Consider the following 15,003-nt stretch of genomic DNA (forward strand, 5'->3'; position numbering starts at 1 on the left):
TGAGCTGTTTTAAAGTGATATAAGATGGTTTAAATAAGTGTAGTTAAGCTTCAAGGGTTAAAAAGAGGTTATGGTAGAAAAATTAAGTAAGTTTGGTAAGATTTACGGGTTATAGAAGTGTATTTTGGGCAAGGAGCATTAGTACTATTCATCCAGTACTGATACTTCAAAGAGGAAGTTAGTGTTAATTGAAGCATGGGTATCGATACTGGTTGAATGAGTATCGATACCATAAGGCACAAATTTATGAATTGTTTATTGGGTATCAATACCTGGGTAGGTAGTATCAATACCAAGAGTACCGATAGTATCGATACCCATTTTTGAAATAAGGATTTCGAATGCAAAAAGGGTATCGATACCCAAGCTTGGTATCAATACCATAGTTAGGGAAGTATCAGTACCATGCATGGGGGTACCGATACTACTCAAAGTATAAATTGTATTAAGCATTTTGCTCAGCTTGAGTTATTAAGGATCGAATTGTAACACTAAGAATTCTGTTATGCATGTTTGATTGTGTAGATATTGATTGGAAGTGAGTATTAGATGAATCAATGAGATAAGATCGAGCAAGGAAGAAGTAGGAGATTAGTATTAACTAGTGAGGCCAGGTGAGTGCATACTAGTAGCATATGGTGTCTAATGGAAATATGACTTGCGATAAGTCTATTTCCTATAGTAGTATGCATGAAGTCATGAACATGAGTAAATGTTTGATATGAGTGTATGTGTTGTATGTTATTGTATATATCACATGATTTGTGTGAACATGCTTGATATGTATTACATGTATGTTAATTGTGTGAATATAAGAGGATAAAAACATAAACTATATGAAAATATATGAGCCATATGATATGACCTATGAGAACATATAAGAAAGTATATGAGTTATATGTGCTACATGATATAAGTAATTTCATAAGAAATGACATGAGCTATGTGATAAGAAGCTATGAGCATATGAGATATGAACATGTGAATATGTGAAATGATATAAAATATAATGCCCATGTTATGTGTCATGAGAGCTAGAGGTATAGTTGGCATGCCAAGAGTTGAGGGTTATCTATGCCCTTCGGGACATATGGACAGGTTACCTATGTTCTTCGGGACGTATGGACATGTTACCTATATCCTTCGGGACATATGGACAGGTCACCTATGTCCTTCAAGACATATAGACAGGTCCTTCGGGACATAGATGACGTCCTTCGGGACATAGATTTCATATGCCACTCAGTGAAAATTATACGACATGTGGTGACAGCATAGGTGCACAACCTCAATGTACTCACATATATTTAGTTCTCACATGTTTACATGGGCTAATAAAGAGATAACAATAAACATATTACATGTGACGTATATGCTTTTGTGATGTGAATTGTATTACATGATTTATATGATGACATGTGTATTGTTTGGTTAAATGAGTCATATGTTGGTTAAAAATGGTAGGTACACGAGAATATTATTAAAAGCTATAAATGATAATAATATTGATAGTGAAATAAGGTTAATGATGGAAATGATGAGTGATGTGTATATGTGTACATTTGATTATATATAATGTTATATTGTTTTGTGTGATAGCATGTTATGATATGTTCATACATGGTTAAGTAGTTTGAGTTTCCTTTATAAGTTTAGTGCCTCACTAAGTCATCAATTTAGCATGTGAATGTTTCATACGTAGGTTTCGAGAAAGTTAAACAACAAAGAGGAGCAAGACATGTCAGCTATCCTTCCTAAAAATCAGATCAGGAAAGAGATTTGAATCATATGTATTTTGTTATATTAAATTTAGTTGGCATGTACTAAGAGATTTAAATTGAATATGCTCTGATATATTTCGTAAATCTGATTGTATTTTAATTAATGTAAAATATTCAGTTATTTTAATAAAAATTTGAGTTTTCAGTTATTTTGTACAATAATATGATTTAAAAGTTTAATGTGACATATTGGACTCGGATCCAGGTCAGATACGGGTTGGGTGTTACATTTAATGGTATCAGAGCTAAGGTTTAGCCGATTCTAGGCCTAAACCAAAGTCAAACAAGTTATAAAATGTGTACATGCCAATATAGAATGAAATTTTTTGATCTGATAGTGTAAGGAGTATGCTGTCTTGCTAATAGAATAAGATTAGTATGATACAATAGAAATATGATTATGAGAATTTATGAAGAAAAGTGAGAGGTAAATCTGATGGTGGTCATAATTCACCTACCCTGGCCAGGCAGGATGAAGAACGGACACCTCATGAAGTGTCTTGTCAAATCAAAGGTTGTTTTCATAAAGTTGAAAACATGTTAGAATAGCGTTAGAGGGTATCTATTGTTTTGAATCGAAAAAGTGATATGGAGTAGTTTCGTTATTACGTGAATAAGATAGAATATGGTGGACAAATGTCACCATAAGAACGTTAAAAGATCAAACGATGTGGTTAGAATTTGTAGAAGAGTTCAAGAATAAGTATATGAGTAATAAGTTTATAAGATAAAGGAAATCAGAGTTTATGAGTTTAAAATAAGAGAATAGTATTGTGTATAAGTAAGAGTGTGGATATGATAATGGTTTGCATCCTCGATTGAAAGAATTTACGCTAGCTAACAAGGTTATGTGATGGAAAGTGCATTGGAGTTAAAAGATTTGAAGATGTTATCAGGTTAAGCTAATCAAATATAAAGTGGATCTGGATATAATTGTGCATCTTAATCATGTAGATGTGATGTAGTCAAGAAGATAAGGATTCACATATATGAAGGAAGCTAAAGATGTAGTAGAAAAGTTTAAGATGATAAAAAGGGATGTGTGTATTGTGATTCGAACAAGGATTTTACAAAGAATAAGATTTCTGCAAATAGTGTTGACTATCAGAGTTATGAAAATGCTATAAAGATTGATGAACAGGGATAAGTATGAGTGATATGAAAAGAGTATGAGAGAATAAGGGAAAATATATGACATGTGTTATAAGGAGATCTTGATGTATGGAAAAATAATTGGATAAGGAAATGGAAAAAAATGGAGTTTAAAGGATCCAATATGACAAGGGTAAGATTGAGGTTATAAAATCTTAAATTCTTAGTGAAACGAGAAAGAGTCGTCATAAGTGATGTATTAGAATTTCATTGAAGATTAATTAGGATTTGTATAAGGAAATGGAGTAAGTTAGAACTGTTTATTATAAAGTGGTGATTGTTCTTTGGATGAGTACGTAAAGTTATATGAAAAGATTATGTGTATCGTAAATATATACAAGGATTAAGGAGTAAGTAAAGGTTTGGTTTATGTAGCGAAGCAATTAGAGAATGATGAAATAAATTAATTGATTCATGATATTGAGGTGTAAGGATTGGAGTTACTGTTTATATTATGAATGACATTATATGGATTTATAAAGGTTGGACGTATATGAAAAATTGAGTGGGGAAACGATAAGTTTATTAGTGGTAAACAAGAAAGATTAAATAAGGGAAGCAATATGAGAACATTAGAAGATATGTTCTTATCGATTTATACAATGAAAATTCGAGGACGAATTTTCTTAAAAGGATGGGAGATTTGTAACATCCAAAATTCAGGTCTACTGGTTAAAATAAAAGTTTTGAAAAATTTGTGCTCAATTTTGAAACAAGTTAAAAGTTTAGGGATTTAATGGGGAATATTTCGTGAGGAATGGTGTAGTAAATATTAAAGGAAGTAGGGGGTAAACTGGTCTTTTCAATGAAAGGATTTTATTTTCCCTTTATATAGAATAACAACACGTGGAGATGGGGAGAAATGAAAGAAAGCTCTGGAGTCTTGGTTGGTTTTCTTCTTCTTCTCTTCCCGTGGCTTCATTAATAAGGTAAGTTGGTCTCAAGTTAAGGTTTTCTTTCATGTTTAAGCTGGTTTTGATTCTTGAGTGATAAGAAAGCTTAAGGGAAGATTTAAAGTGGCTTAAAACTCAAGGATGAACAAGTTATAAGAGATTTAGTAAAATGAGTTTTTGAGTGAATTATTGAAATAGAAGGAGTAAATGGATTTTGAATTTGAATTTGACTTGTCAAGGGTATAATTAAGAAGTTAGAAGTAATAGAAGTGAATTAAGAACATATAGAAAATTTAGTAAGATTATTGGCTCTAAGAATTCTAATGAAATATTGAATGTTGAGCTATTTTAAAGTGATATAAGATTATTTGAATAAGTGTAGTTAAGCTTAAAGGGTTAAAAGGAGGTTATGGTAGAAAAATTAAGTAAGTTTGGTAAGATTTTCGGGTTAAGGAAGTATATTCTGGGAAGGGGGTATCGTTACTGTTCATCCAGTACCGATACTTCAAAGAGGAAAATGAGCGTTAATTGAAGCATGGGTATCGATACTGGTTGAATGAGTATCGATATCATAAGACACAAATTTATGAATTGTTCATGGGGTATCGATACCTGGGTAGGTAGTATCGATACCAAGAGTACCAATACCATTATGATAGTATCAATACCCATTTTTGAAATAAGGATTTCAAATGCAAAAATGGTATCGATACCCAAGCTTGGTATCGATACCATAGCTAGGGAAATATCGGTACCATGTATGGGGGTACCGATACTACTCAAAGTAGAAATTGTATTAAGCATTTTGCTCAGCTTGAGTTATTAAGGATCGAATTGTAACACTTAGAATTATGATATGCATGTTTGATTGTGTAGATATTGATCGGAAGCAAGTATTAGATAAATCAACGAGATAAGATCGAGCAAGAAAGAAGTAGGAGATTGATATTGACTTGTGAGGCCAGGTAAGTGTATACTAGTAGCATATGTTTCTAATGGAAATAGGACTTGCGATGAGTCTATTTCCTATAGTAGCATGCATGAAGTCATGAACATGAGTATATGTTTGATATGAGTGTATGTGTTGTATGTTATTGTATATGTCACATGATTTGTGTGAACATGCTTGATATGTATTACATGTATGTTAATTGTGTGAATATAAGAGGATAAAACATAAACTATATGAAAATATATGAGCCATATGATATAACCTATGAGAACATATAAGAAAGTATATGAGTTATATGTGCTACATGATATAAGTAATTTCATAAGAAATGACATGAGCTATGTGATAAGATGCTATGAGCATATGAGATATGAAATGTGAATATGTGAAACGATATAAAATATAATACCCATGTTATGTGTCATGAGAGCTAGAGGTATAGTTGGCATGCCAAGAGTCGAGGGTTACCTATGTCCTTCGGGACATATGGACAGGTTACCTATATCCTTCAGGACATATGGATAGGTCCTTCGAGACATAGATTTCATATGCCACTCAGTGGAAGTTATACGAGCTGTGGTGACAGCATAATGTACTCACATATCTTTAGTTCTCACATGTTTACATGGGCTAACAAAGAGATAAGAATAAACATATTACATGTGACATATATGCTTTTGTGATGTGAATTGTATTACATGATTTATATGATGATGTGTGTATTGTTTGGTTAAATGAGTCATATGTTGGTTTAAAATATTAGGTACAAGAGGATATGATTAAAAGATATAAATGATAATAATATTGATAGTGAAATAAGGTTAATGATAGAAATGATGAGTGATGTGTATGTGTACATTTGATTATATATAATGTTATATTGTTTTGTGTGATAGCATGTTATGATATGTTCATGCATGGCTAAGTAGTTTGAGTTTCCTTTATAAGTTTAATTCCTCACTATGTCATCGACTTAGCGTGTGAATATTTCACACGTAGGTTTCAAGAAGGTTAAGCTGTAAAGAGGAACAAGACATGCCAGCTCTCCTTCCTAAAAATCAGATCAGAAAAGAGATTCGAATCATATGTATTTTGTTATATTAAATTCAGTTGGCATGTACTAAGAGGTTTAAATTGAATATGTTCTGATATGTTTCGTAAATCTAATTGTATTTTAATTAATGTAAAATAGTCAGTTATTTTAATGAAAATTTGAGTTTTCAGTTACTTTATACAAGAATATGATTTAAAAGTTTAATATGATATCTCGGACTCGGATTCGGGTCGGATACGGTGTAACACCAAAAACCCGTACCCGACCCGAATACGAGTCCGAGGTGTCACATTGACTTTTAAAACCTTGACACTTAAAGAAAATTCCCGGGAAATTTAAAACTTTATTTAAAACAAAATACTTTAATTTATATAGAAGAGACTACAAAATACAAACTCGATCAGAGTGCTCATAATTAACGACTTATTACATGCCAACACTCTATACACAACAAAATACATACTTTGTCGATTACTTCTGATATGATCTTCTAGTAATAATACTGTCCTTGCCACTTCTATTCTTGCTCTTCACGTTTCTTGGTACCTACGTGTAAATCACTTACACGCTAAGTCATAGACTTAGTGAGGCAATAAATAAACAAGTAACAATAGATTCATGAAAATGCCTTCTTACCATTTGATCATGATATTTCAATATGCATTGATATATTTCCTATGACATATATAATCAAGTCATGTACACATGAAACTTACCTTTTTGCATCACTTTCACTTTAATTTATATTTCAATTATTGTTGTTGTTGCCCATATATATTATTGAGAATAGATGTATGTGAGTACATTGAGGTTGTGCACCAATGCTGTCACCACAGCTCGTATAAATTCCCTCATGGGGCACCGAACATTTGTTCAGTATTCATCCCGAAGGACTACTATATATGTCCCGTAGGACCACTACGTCCCTAAGGACTACGTCCCGAAGGACTACAATACCCTCGACTCTTGGCATGCCAACTATACCTATAGCTCTCGTATCATATACTATGGGCATTTATTATGAATATATTTCTCATCACTTGTTCTTTCTCTTCTGTCACATACCACATGTATGTGTAACCATATATTTCATATCATATCACATATTGCATATTCATATGTCATTTCATATATTCACATAGCTTATTTCATTTCACATTGGTCATATCTCATAGTATATATCACATATGCATATAATCATGTATATCATATCATATATCTTATGTTTCATGCTCTTATGTTTATGCATATCATGTATTCATGTACATATAAGAATCACATATCAAATAACATTTTAAGAGTCACTTTTTACCATAGTAACTCTATCACTAGCTCATCGCAAGCCAATGTTCAATAATATAATTACAATTAAAATTACACTCACCTTAGCCTTGCTTTGATTCGATTATAATCCTTTGATTATTCCGGAACTTGTTTTGGCTCAATATCTACATAAATATAACATTTCAAAACAACTATCAGAAGCCTAAACCTTAAACTTTATGTTAACAACTTAAGCCAGATTATTGAACCCAATTTCATTTTTCCTTTAGGGGGGGATCGATACCCCCTGGAAATTTTCTCGTTCTAGAAGGGGAATCGATTCCCCTTCATAGGGTATCGGTTCCCTATGCCCATAAATTGTATTTTAAGCCCAAAAATCATCAATTTTCACTTAATTCTTCTATTTTAAACCCCTATTATGTCATTAAACTCAACTACCATTACTTAAACCAACTTATATCCATGAAAATCATCTATAACTTCAAAATCCTATTCTTCATATGAAATTCAAGAATCATACTCAAATTTCAATATGTTCTAAATACAATTCTAACACTTCATATTCCTTAATTAGCATGATGACAAGTCAAATTTAACTTCAAATTCAACTTATCAACTCTATTTCAAGATTTCATATAAAAACTCGTTTTCTTAAATCTCTTATAACTTCTTCATCTTTTGATTATAAGACAACTTAAGCTTTCCTTAAGCTTAGTTATCATCTAATGATCAAAACCTAACCTTTAATTTAACAAATAACCAACAAATCAGAAAACCCTTACCTTTGCTATGGCTTTCTCTCGTATGGAAGAACAAAGAGGAGAAGAAGATATATTCTTCTTATCCCTTTTCCCCCGTATATATCCTCAACATAACACAAATTAATCATTTAATGGTTAAATGACCATTTTGCCCTTTAATTCTTTGGATAATTACTAAAAAATTTTAGGAAATATTTCCGAACAAATCATCGGACTATACAAATATCCTACTTAAATCACCAAACTCTGAAGTTTTATGATTTAGTCACTAACCCGTATTTTGGGATGTTACAAATCTCTCCCCCATAAAAAAATTCATCCTCGAATTTTCATTGTACAAAGAGATAGGGATATTGAATCTTCATGTCTTCTTCACGTTCCCACGTCGCTTCTTCCACCTTGTGATTTCTCCACAGCACTTTGACTAATGGAATAGTCTTGTTCCTTAATTGCTTGACTTCGTGAGCCAATATTTGAACAGGTTCTTCCTCATAAGTCAAATCTGATTGAACATCGATCTCTTCGGTAGTCACTATATGAGATGGATCGGATCGATATTTCCTAAGCATGGAGACATGAAAGACGTTGTGAATTTTCTCCATTTTAGGTGGCAAAGCTAATTGATATGCCACTGGTCCTACTCTCTTAACGATTTCATATGGTCCAATAAACCGAGGACTCAATTTTCCTTTACGTCCAAATCTCAATACTTTCTTCCACGGAGACACTTTCAAGAACACTTTATCTCCGATTTGAAACTCAATTTCTTTCCTTTTTAAATCAGCATATGATTTCTGTCTATCAGCTGCAGCTTTCAGATTATTCTGAATTACTTGGACTTTCTCTTCCATTTCCTGAATCAACTGAGGACCAATAACTTCTCTATCCTTAAGTTCATACCAATTCAAGGGTGTACGACATCTTCTCCCATATAAAGCTTCATAGGGAGCTATTTTGATGCTTGACTGATAACTATTGTTGTATGCAAATTCAACAAGTGGCAAATATTTTTCCCACGATCCTTTAAATTCAATAACACAAGCTCTTAACATATCCTCCAGAATTTGGATAGTTCGCTCAGACTGACCATCTGTCTGAGGATGAAATGCTGTGCTAAAATTCAGTCTTGTGCCCAATGATCCATGTAAAGACTTCCAAAATCGTGACGTGAATCTAGGATCCCGATCAGAAACTATGGAAACAGGTACACCATGTAGCCGTATAATCTCTCTGATATACAACTCAGCATATTTATCCATAGAGAAATCAGTTCGTACCGGAATAAAATGAGCTGACTTAGTCAACCTGTCTACAATCACCCATATTGAATCTCTTTTGTTCGGAGTTAAAGGCAACCCCGTCACAAAATCCATTGTTACATTCTCCCATTTCCATTGAGGAATTGAAATTGATTGTAACAGTCCCGACGGAACCTGATGCTCAGCTTTAACTTGGTGACAAATCAAACATTTTGATACAAATTTCGTAATGTCTTTCTTCATTCCCGACCACCAATATCGACTATTGAGATCCATATACATTTTGTTTCCTCCTGGATGCATCGTTAATGGACTACAGTGAGCTTCCATTAATAAATCATTCTTTAATTCATTAACATCTGGAATCACTAGCCTCCCTTGATAATATAGGTTCCCATTAGTTTTCATCTCATAATATGTATATTCTCCATTCTTTATTTGCTGCAACTTCTTTGAACACTTTTCATCTTTGGCTTGCAATTCTTTAATCCGATCTAACCATGATGGTTTGATAGTTAATTCCGCACAAATTGCACCATCTCCGCCTAATGATAGTTTAGCATCCATAGTTCGTAAGGCTGCAAATGTCTTTCGATTTAAGGCATCTGCTACCACGTTTGCTTTTCCGGGATGAAAATCAATCACAACATCATAATCCTTGAGAAATTCTACCCATCTTCTCTGTCTTAAGTTCAACTCTTTCTGGGTCATCAAGTACTTTAAACTCTTGTGATCTGTATACAAGTAGCATTTTTCACGATACAAGTAGTGACGCCAGATCTTAAGAGCAAACACTACTGCAGCCATCTCCAGATCGTGTGTCGGATAATTCTTCTCATGCGGCTTTAATTTTCGTGAAGCATAGGCCACCACCTTGCCTTCTTGCATTAACACACATCCCAAGCCATTATGAGATGCATCACTATACACTACAAAATCCTTGCCAGACTCAGGTTGAACTAATACTGGAGCTTCTGTCAAAATCTTCTTTAACTTTTCAAAACTCTCTTGGCATTCTTGAGTCCAAGTAAATTTTACTTCCTTTCTCAACAACTTAGTTAGGGGTAATGCTATTATTGAAAAGTTTTTAACAAACCTTCGATAATAACCAGCTAACCCCAGAAAACTTCGGACTTCTGACACATTCCTTGGAACTTCTCACTCCAGAATAGCTTTAATCTTTTGAGGATCCACTCGAACTCCTTCTGCAGAAATTACATGTCCAAGAAATGTCACTTCATTCAACCAGAATTCACATTTAGAGAATTTAGCATAAAGCTTCTTATCTCGTAAATTCTGCAAGACAGTCCTCAAATGAGAACTATGCTCTTCCTCTGACTTTGAATATATTAAAATATCATCAATTAAAACCACTACGAACTGATCCAAATAGGATTGAAAAATTCTGTTCATTAAATCCATGAAAGCAGCTGGTGCATTCGTAACTCCAAACGGCATTACAATAAACTCATAGTGACCATATCTTGTTCTAAACGCCGTCTTTGGAACATCTTTCTCTTGAATCTTTAATTGATGATAACCCGAACGTAGATCGATTTTTGAGAACACTAAAGCTCCCTTTAATTTATCAAATAAGTCATCGATTCGAGGAAGTGGATATTTATTCTTGATAGTCACTTTATTGAGTTGCCTGTAGTTAATGCAGAGACGCATTGAACCGTCTTTCTTCTTAACAAACAAAGCTCCCCAAGGTGATACACTTGGTCTAATAAAACCTTTGTCCAGTAATTCTTGTAATTGAATCTTTAACTCTTGCAACTCTTTTGGAGCCATTCTGTATGGCGCCATTGCAATGGGCGCTGTTCCCGGCATTATCTCAATCTGAAGTTCTACCTCTCTGTCCGGAGGTAAACCTGGCAATTCTGCAGGGAATATATCAGAGAACTCTCTAACGATAGGAATTTCTTCCATCTCTTTGTCTTTGGCTCTTACATCCAACACACTAACAATGAACCCTTGACATCCTTGTAACAGTAACTTCTTTGCCGTCATCACTGAGATCACATTCGCCAATGGATTCCACCCTTCACTAAACACCACGATTTCTACCTCTTTTGGACTTCTCAACATTACTCTTTTCAGTCTACAATCGACATTAGCATAATAACGATATAACCAATCCATTCCCAGTATCACTTCAAATTCTTCAAAAGGTAATTTCATCAAATTTGCAGGGAATTCAATTCCCTGAATTCGTATGGGACACCCTCGACTCACCATATTTACCCGAGCACTGTGCCCTAATGGATTCGTCACTATCATTTCATTACTAGTATCTTCTAACGGAATGCTCAATTCTCTCTCTAACTTACTAGTAATGTATGAATATGTAGACCCTGGATCGATCAATACCATAACATGTTTATCAAACAGTAGAAAGGTACCTGTTATAATTTCTGGATCATCCCGATCTTCATTGGTCCTGAGATTATACACTCGAGCAGTGGAACGTATCTCTTGTTGAGCAGAGGACTCTGACTGATTTCTTCCTCTGCCTCTACCTCTTCCCCTATGGCCTGAAGAAATAGACCTCTCTGGCTGTGCAGATTCATCGACTACTCTAGGACAATCCCGAACAAAATGTCCGGTCTCCCCACATCTAAAGCAAGCTCCAGAAATCCTTCTACATATCCCAGAATGATTTTTTCCACAATGTGGGCATTGTCTGTCTTGACTCTGGTTAAATCTCCCAGTTCCAGATCCTGCTGACTGAGTTTGTCTTCCTCTCATCAAATTTAATCCTCTAGCTGAGGATACCACTAACTCTGATCTAGCTTGAGGTCGAGAACCAGCATCTCTACCTCTTTTTGACGATGTGGAACTTGAAGAAGCACCCGTTCTCTTGACTGTTTGAGTCCTTGAATTTTCAAATCTCTCATTCTAAGCTCTTTCCAAAGCTTTGGCACGATTGACTACCTCTTGAAATGAGGATAGATTCAATACAATCAACATCTCCTTCAACTGAGGACGTAACCCCTCTACGAACCACTCACAAGCATCATTCTCAGTAGGAACAAGCTCGGCAGCAAAGCGGCTCAACTTATTGAATTCACACTCGTACTCATATACAGTGTGATTCCATTGTTTCAGATTCATGAACTCTTGCTTCATTTGTCGAACAAATTGATCTTCGATGTACTTATGTTTGAATTCTTCTAAAAACAAAGACCAAGTTACTTGGGCGTTAGTCATCCTCAATGTAACATTGGTCCACCAGATCCTTGCTTGTCCTCTCAACAAGGAAATTACTCCATCTAGCTTCTCAGCATCGGAACAATGAAGTCTAGTAAGCATGACCTTCACGTCATTAAGCCAAAGGTCTGCAGTAACAGGACCTTCATTGGCTTCCCCTATAAACTCTGGAGCTCCTAATCCCTTCAATTCTTTCGTAACATTCATTTTTGGAGTTGAAGTAACATGAGGTTGAAAACGCGTCAATACCGCGTCTAAAGTTTTAAAGAATACATCTTGATCATTCACAGGCACTCCAGAGGGTGTCTGTTCTTCACTCTGCCTGGCCAGGGCAGGTGAATTACTGCTTTCAGCGGGTATATCATCTCCCACTTCATTTCTTGAACTACCTTGTCCGGACATCTATAAAAATACAATCATATAGTTCTATTAGCACAACAGTATACTTACTATTCCATCAGATCAGAAGTTTTCACTATTTTGTTGGCATGTATACCTTATAAAACACTCTAGACTCCGGTTTATGCCGAGAATCAACTAAACCTTAGCTCTGATGCCATTAACTGTAGCACCCCAACCCGTACCCGACCTGAATACGAGTCCAAGGTGTCACATTGACTTTTAAAACCTTGACACTTAAAGAAAATTCCCGGGAAATTTAAAACTTTATTTAAAACAAAATACTTTAATTTACATAGAAGAGACTACAAAATACAAACTCGATCAGAGTGCTCATAATTAACGACTTATTACATGCCAACACTCTATACACAACAAAATACATACTTTGTCGATTACTTCTGATCTGATCTTCTAGTAATAATACTGTCCTTGCCACTTCTATTCTTGCTCTTCACGTTTCTTGGTACCTACGTGTAAATCACTTACACGCTAAGTCATAGACTTAGTGAGGCAATAAATAAACAAGTAACAGTAGATTCATGAAAATGCATTCTTACCATTTGATCATGATATTTCAATATGCATGGATATATTTCCTATGACATATATAATCAAGTCATGTACACATGAAACTTACCTTTTTGCATCACTTTCACTTTAATTTATATTTCAATTGTTGTTGTTGTTGTTGCCCATATATATTATTGAGAATAGAGGTATGTGAGTACATTGAGGTTGTGCACCAATGCTGTCACCACAGCTCGTATAAATTCCCTCATGGGGCACCGGACATTTGTTCAATATTCGTCCCGAAGGACTGCTATATATGTCCCGTAGGACCACTACGTCCCGAAGGACTACGTCCCGAAGGACTACAATACCCTCGACTCTTGGCATGCCAACTATACCTATAGCTCTCGTATCATATACTATGGGCATTTATTATGAATATATTTCTCATCACTTGTTCTTTCTCTTTTGTCACATACCACATGTATGTGTAACCATATATATTTCATATCATATCACATATTGCATATTCATATGTCATTTCATATATTCACATAGCTTATTTCATTTCATATTGGTCATATCTCATAGCATATATCACATATGCATATAATCATGTATATTATATCATATATCTTATGTTTCATGCTCTTATGTTTATGCATATCATGTATTCATGTACATATAAGAATCACATATCAAATAACATTTTAAGAGTCACTTTTTACCATAGTAACTCCATCACTAGCTCATCGCAAGCCAATGTTCAATAATATAAGTACAATTAAAATTGCACTCACTTTAGCATTGCTTTGATTCGATTATAATCCTTTGATTATTCCGGAACTTGTTTAGGCTCAATATCTACATAAATATAACATTTCAAAACAACTATCAGAAGCCTAAACCTTAAACTTTATGTTAACAACTTAAGCCAGATTATTGAACCCAATTTCATTTTTCCTTTAGGGGGAATCGATACCCCCTGGACATACTGGAAATTTTCTCGTTCTAGAAGGGGAATCGATTCCCCTTCATAGGGTATCGGTTCCCTATGCCCATAAATTGTATTTTAAGCCCAAAAATCATCAATTTTCACTTAATTCTTCTATTTTAAACCCCCTATTATGTCATTAAACTCAACTACCATTACTTAAACCAACTTATATCCATGAAAATCATCTATAACTTCAAAATCCTATTCTTCATATGAAATTCAAGAATCATACTCAAATTTCAATATATTCTAAATACAATTCTAACACTTCATATTCCTTAATTAGCATGATGACAAGTCAAATTTAACTTCAAATTTAACTTATCAACTCTATTTCAAGATTTCATATAAAAACTCGTTTTCTTAAATCTCTTATAACTTCTTCATCTTTTGATTATAAGACAACTTAAGCTTTCCTTAAGCTTAGTTATCATCTAATGATCAAAACCTAACCTTTAATTTAACAAATAACCAACAAATCAAAAAACCCTTACCTTTGCTATGGCTTTCTCTCGTATGGAAGAACAAAGAGGAGAAGAAGATATATTCTTCTTATCCCTTTTCCCCCGTATATATCCTCAACATAACACAAATTAATCATTTAATGGTTAAATGACCATTTTGCCCTTTAATTCTTTGGATAATTACTAAAAACTTTCAGGAAATATTTCCGAACAAATCATCAGACTATACAAATATCCTACTTAAATCACCAAACTCTGAAGTTTTATGATTTAGTCACTAA

The 15,003-nt window shown here is 34.1% G+C and overlaps 1 pseudogene; it reads right to left on the reverse strand.

Annotated features, from left to right (window-relative positions):
- LOC120210254 overlaps window positions 1–11,227 on the reverse strand; it is a 16,112-nt pseudogene extending 4,885 nt beyond the window's left edge.
- Between the last annotated feature and the right edge of the window lie 3,776 nt (window positions 11,228–15,003).

The sequence above is a fragment of the Hibiscus syriacus genome, unplaced genomic scaffold (assembly GCF_006381635.1).
Source record: "Hibiscus syriacus cultivar Baekdansim isolate YM2019G1 unplaced genomic scaffold, ASM638163v2 tig00000715_pilon, whole genome shotgun sequence".
Classification (NCBI taxonomy): Eukaryota; Viridiplantae; Streptophyta; class Magnoliopsida; order Malvales; family Malvaceae; genus Hibiscus; species Hibiscus syriacus.